The sequence below is a fragment of the Acomys russatus genome, chromosome 19 (genome assembly GCF_903995435.1).
Source record: "Acomys russatus chromosome 19, mAcoRus1.1, whole genome shotgun sequence".
Taxonomy (NCBI): domain Eukaryota; kingdom Metazoa; phylum Chordata; class Mammalia; order Rodentia; family Muridae; genus Acomys; species Acomys russatus.
Window position 1 is genome coordinate 54,819,539 of NC_067155.1, and position 6,304 is coordinate 54,825,842.

Sequence of the window (6,304 nt, forward strand, 5' to 3'; positions counted from 1 at the left end):
GAAAAAAAAGAAAAGGCTTCCATGGTAGAGTACCCCGTGAAATGAGCTGGGGACCGGAGAGACAGTCTTATTGACAAGGTCAATTCGGTGGTGATGAGGTATGGAATTTTATATTTCCCTTGTTTTTGTTTCTTGGCGGTGCTGGGAATTGAACTCAGGACCATGCATGTGCCAGGCAAGTCCCCTACTAGTAAGCTACACTCCTAGCTTGAGGTGTGTAATTTTACCAAAAATTTTATTTCATGTGCATTGATGTGAGGGTGTCAGATCCCCTGGAACTGGAGTTACAGACAGTTGTGTTGGGGGTTGAACCTGGGTCCTCTGGAAGAGCAATCAGTGCTCTTAACCACTGAGCCCTCCCTCCAGCCCTCCAGAGTTCAAGAGGGCTGGAGTATGTTGTCTACAAAGACTCCCATGGCAGAGAAGGCCGAAAAGCCGTTGCCTGTTGTGGAGCTAAGCGTGAAGGGAGTCCGTTCCGATAGGAGTGGGTAGGGGCTGGCCCAGCTCCACAGGGCACACCACTCCTAGGTGTCCTGGCTGTTTGCAATGTAGGCGAGGTCCTGGCGGGGCCTTGAAAGGGGCCAAAAGGACTCTGTTCGGAGGGTCAGAGTGGCCATCCCAGGAGACAGGGGACTGTAGGAGGGAACAGGCTGCAAACATTTCCACAAACCTGAGAGCCTCACTCCATGTAAAAAATTGCAGCTGTCTCTTTCCTCTTCCTTTCCCATGGGAAGAATCTTGTTGGGTCCGGGGGTGGAGAAACCAATGAGGAAAGACCACCACCAAAGCTAAAGTAAATCAAATAGCAACATTTTTCACTGCGGGGGTGGGGGTGGGGGCGGGGAATGCTTCTGACCGGCTAGGGTCGCAGATCAGACTTGGGAGCTGGTACTGCGGACTTGGCTCTTTTTAAAGCAGAAACCTATAACGGGTCTTAGGATAGGACTAGAAAAAGAACTCAGGGGCTGGAGAGATGGCTCAGCGGTTAAGAGCACTGTCTGCTCTTCCAGAGGTGCTGAGTTCAATTCCCAGCAACCACATGGTGGCTCACAACCATCTATGATGTGATCTGATGCCCTCTTCTGGCCTGTGGGTGTACATGCAGACAGAGCATTGTGTACATAATAAGTAAATAAATCTTAAAAAAAAAGAAAAAGAAAAAGAACACAGTTATTCTCTCAGTCTGTGGGTCTGTCCTTGCGTCCTGGGCTTGCTCAGGATGTGAGCTTTAGGAGAACAAGGAGGGAATGCGTGAGAACCGGTGCGCGCCCACGTTTGTGATAGCGCTGGCGGAGGCTGCTGCAATGGCCTTGGCGATAGCAGAGCGGGGAGTGCAGGAAGAGTGGCATTGCCACGGCTGGGACGTGCGCCAGGGCTTGGAGGGTAGGGGGCTCCCAGCCGATCTCATGGAGATGACTCTGGGCCCTTCAGTCCGTCTCTCAGTGTATAAGCCAATAAACACAACCCCATCTGTTGAAGGGCAGACTCCCTTGTTGAAGGTCTCTTTGCTACTTCCTGTTCTCTGAAGGAGAGATAAACCTGTTTTTTAGGATCCCAAGTGCGGGATTGGAACAGTCTGGTGAGAGAACAGGTGAGGTTAATCCACTAGAAGAGCAACTACCTCGTGCAGGAGCTTAATTGTTGCCAGCTGAAAAGATCCCGTAAACGGACTCTGGGAGGAGATATATAAATGAGCCCAGAACTGGAGGCGGGGCCTTTTGGAGACTTGGGATAGTTTTGGCTGTTTATAGCTGCACTTGTAGACGCTCCTAGAGAGAACCGCTCGAGGAAAGGCTTGGTTGCTTCGGCCCCTGCTGAAGTTCGGGGTTCTGGTTACTCAAAGTTCCAGCAGAAGAAATCCTGCGGATTGTGCCAGGAGAATCGTTCCTCAGAGCTGATATCCTTACGGTTTTGTTATTGTGTCTATTAATCCTCATTTCTTATTGTTTTGGTTAGTCGGGTTATAAGTGACGTATGCTCCATCACTAAGTTGTTAAAATATATTGGTTAAGAAAATTGAGCGTACAGTTCTCCCTTTGAGCGGCCTCTGAAATCTAACTAACATTCAGTGCTGAAACTCAGGAGGGGAACTCAGGATCCCGCCCACAGACACACCTCTTTTATTAACATGTGGCTCAGTGCGGTTGAGCGTTAGCTTGTAGCTGCCAGAAAAAGGGTTAAGAGCTGTAGTCCTGGGGGCACCAGAGCCCTGCAATGCATCCCAAACAGTGCCTGCAAGGGCCCTAAGCCCTCATGAGCCTCCCGTGCTCTCCTCTGCTCACTGGTCCGGTGTGCCAAGTTGGCCTGTAAGGGCCACACACTCTCTGAGGCAGCCATTTCTTTCCGTTTCCACCCTTCTCTCTTCTCACTTTTCTGTCTTGAATTCCAAACGGGAGGCCAACTCTCCATTCAAGCAGACCATGTATCCAACAGAGCCAAACCTTTGGACAAGGAACCCTGAGCGCTCTGACTCTGAGGCAACCTAGTTAGGTCTGTGAGGTGCCTCCATCTTTGAGATTGGCTCAAAGGTTCTGGGGCTTTCCACTGGCTATGAGATGTATCACCTGGTCAAGTTCTGGGGAACTCTCCACTGGCTTGTGTGACTTGCTTGACAGAAAGCTCTAGTAATTTTCCATGTACCGTTTGGACTCTTGATGTCTGGAAATGTGGATCCAAGCACATTTGGTGCTGTGAGCAAGAGTGTGTAGGTGCGTGTAGTTGGGATAACAAGCTACATTTGATTATGCTGAGGGTTATCATACAAATGTTCACACTCTCCTAACTATGGTCCTAAGCCTGTCCCCCAAGGCTGCTCACTTGTGTGACAGATCTTAGCAAGAGGCCAGGTCCAGTCTCTAACAGTAGTCTCTGATTCCAGGGTCAGGATCCTGAGGGAGACTCTTCAGCCACAGAGTCAAGAACAAGGTGGCGTCTCTCCAGCTCTGCAGAGCAGAGCATTGCTCTTGGTCTCGGCTTATGTACTGACCAGTGGGCATCCTGGGGGTTCTTGGCCTGTGTCTGGTTATTATTTTGGGTGAGTGATGTCACTGGGCTCTGGTTATCAGGTGTAGCCTTGGGTATAGTGGGGTTCCTAACTAGCTATTTTTACAGGCTTAAAAGGTTTCTTCTTCTTCTTCTTCTTCTTCTTCTTCTTCTTCTTCTTCTTCTTCTTCTTCTTCTTCTTCCTATACTCAGCTGGTTTTGGTTGTGCGCGCCTTTAATCCTAGAACTTGGGAGGCAGAGGCAGGTGGATCGCTGTGAGTTTGAGGTCAGCCTGGTCTACAAAGTGAGTCTAGGAGAGCCATGGCTACACAGAGAAACCCTGTCTCGAAAAACCAAACCAAACCAAACCAAAAGAAAATTATACTCATTACATTAAAAACTGTGAGGGATGCCTCTTGGTGGCTCCATTTAACCCTTTTCTTCTTCTTTTTTTTGCCTTGGGTTGACACCTGCCACAGGTTCCAAACTGTCCCTTCCAAAGGACACGCCCTTAGCTTGGCTGCAGGATAACCTAAAAGAGCTCCATTTGGACACCTCAGGAGCTTAACTTGCTCAGCTCTGGGTCCTAACCTAGCCTCAGTACACGTTGGACAATGACTACTGCTGGCCCAAGTTCAGAACTTTTGATTTTAATATCTAAACTGATTTAGATAACTTCATAAAATGGAATGGAGAGTGGTCTGAGACCTCTTCCTCCATATTTCTGCCTTTTTAAGGAAAAAAAAAAGTGAATTGGTGTTTTTCCTATATGTCTGTTTATCCTGTCTGTGTAAGGGTGTTGGATTGACTAGGACTGGAGTTACAGTTGTGAGCTGCCATGTGGGTGCTAGGAATTGAATCTGGGTCCTCTGGAAGAGCAGCCAGTACTCTTAACCACTGAGCCATCTCTAGCCACTATTTCTGCATTTTAAAAAATAATTTATTTTTATTGTATGTGCATTGGTGTTTTGCCTGCATGTATGTCTGTGTGAGGGTGTCAGATCTTGGAGTTACAGACAGTTGTGAGCTGCCATGTGGTTTCTGGGAATTGAACCCATGTCCTTTGGAAGAGCAGTCAGTGCTCTTAACCATTGAGCCATCTCTCCAGCCCCCTATTTCTGCATTCTTAAGATTCTCACTATAAAGGCTTAAAGGCTTTTCCCCAGGCAAGTATTCTAATTTGCTGGAGGAGTCTGCCCCCTGCTGTGCACACCAATAAACAACACCCCAACTGGTTTACTTATTTATTTATTTTTAATAATTCATTGATGTTTTGCCTCCAGGTCTGTGAGAGGGTGTTGGATCCTCTGGAACTGGAGCTACAGACAGTTGTGAGCTGCCATGTGGGTGCTGGGGATTGAACTCAGGGCCTCTGGAAGAGCAGTCAGCGCTCTCCAGCACTGAGCCGTCTCTCCAGGCCTCTGCCCCAACTGTTGACAATCAGGTTCTCATCTCTGTTCTCCTGTCTGTCCGTGGGAAGTGTCTCAGAAGTCTAACATTAAGAATATGTACTAAGCCGGGCGTGGTGGCCCACGCCTTTAATCCCAGCACTCGGGAGGCAGAGGCAGGCGGATCGCTGTGAGTTGGAGGCCAGCCTGGTCTACAAAGCGAGTCCAGGACAGCCAAGGCCACACAGAGAAACCCTGTCTCAAAAACTAAAAAAAAAAAAAAAAAAAAAAAAAAAGAATATGTACTAAACTCCTTGTACAACCCTTGTAGCTCGTGGTTTCACTTTATTAAACTATAATTACAGGGCTGAAGAGATGGCTCAGAGGTTAAGAGCACTGACTGTTCATCCAGAGGCCCCGAGTTCAATTCCCAGCAACCACATAGTAGCTCACAATCATCTATGAGATCTGATGCTCTCTTCTGGCCTGCAGGTGTACATACAGCCAGAGCACTGTATACATAATAAACAAAATTTTTTAAAAAAATGATTATTTCGCACTGGACGTGGTGGCAGAGGCCTTTAATCCCAACAGTCGGGAGGCAGAGGCAGGTGGATCAATGTGAATTCGGGGCCAGCCTGGTCTACAGAGTAAGTCCAAGACAGGAAAGGCTACACAGAAAAGCCCTGTCTCAGAAAACCAAAAAAGAAAAAAAAAAAAATAATAATTTCATCCAAAGCTTCTCCAGAGGTGTTCGGATACCTCGTATCAAGAGAGGAGCGGGCGGAGGAATTGCTTCAACAACTCTACTTGCCATTTTCTGAGACAAGTATCTCCATGTAACCTAGGCTGGCCTTGAATTCAGATATCATCTGCCTCTGAGGGGATTAAATGTATGTACCACCAGGACCGGCTTTCAGCAACCTTTTGAAATATAACTAGAGAGCTACAAAAAAAAAAAAAAAAAAAAAAGGTACGAAGGGCTTGTAGGGCCAATACAAAGACAGTTAACAATTTACCCTCCACGCTTGGGTACGCCCCCCAAGTTTGCTCTTGGGAAGCCCATACTCCCATCTCTTGTAACTCTCTCATGTGCAAGCTTCCATTTAAATAATCTTTACTAAAACCTTCAGCTCTGCTTCATAATCTGGTTCGTCCTAAAACTCTCAGTGTTGGAAGCCATGAGCTCGTTTGACATCCTTAAAAGTCTAACGGGAGACTCCTCGCGATGCGGAGGTGGCAGCAGGCAGCTGCATCTTCGACCCCCGCACAGCTGAGAGGACAAGCACAATCCGGTTGGTTCCCACATTGCGTCCCGAGGGACGGTCGGTAGCTAACCTCTGTGGCTGTTGCCACAAGATTTCTTGGGAGTGCGAATCCTGGCAGCCTGACATCGGTCAGCGGGCTCCCGCGCACGCGTACTACTAGCCTCCCACCGCTCCCTGGGCGGGCCAGCCGGCGCGCTGTCTTACGTCATTAGCGTGGCGCCATCGCAGCGGAAGGCCCGGGGTCCTGTGTTGCTTGCGGCGCGCCCCGGGGAGGACCCGGCGGGCGCCTGCAAACGACCCGCGCGGCCCGGGGGAGCCTCGGAAAGCCCGGCGGACGCCGGCGAGGGGCGCGCGTAGCTGTGGGGTCGCGAAGCCTGGCGGCAGCAAGGATAACATGAAGCTGCAGAGGGCGCGGCGCGGGCGGCCGGCCGGCGGGGCTGCCCGGCGCGGGCGGCCGGGCGATGTGTGGCGCTGAAGCGGCAGTGGGAGCGGCGGCGGCGACGGGCTGGGCTTCTGCTTCGCGGCAGTGCTGGTGCCGGCGGAGGCGGCGGCGGCGCAGGCCTCTCCTGAGGACCTGGCGAGCCCGGGCCTAAGCGGCGGCCCCGAACAACCCCCTCACGGCGCTCCAGGCCGGGCCCCTCCCCGTCTCGCCGTGCCCCGGGAGCC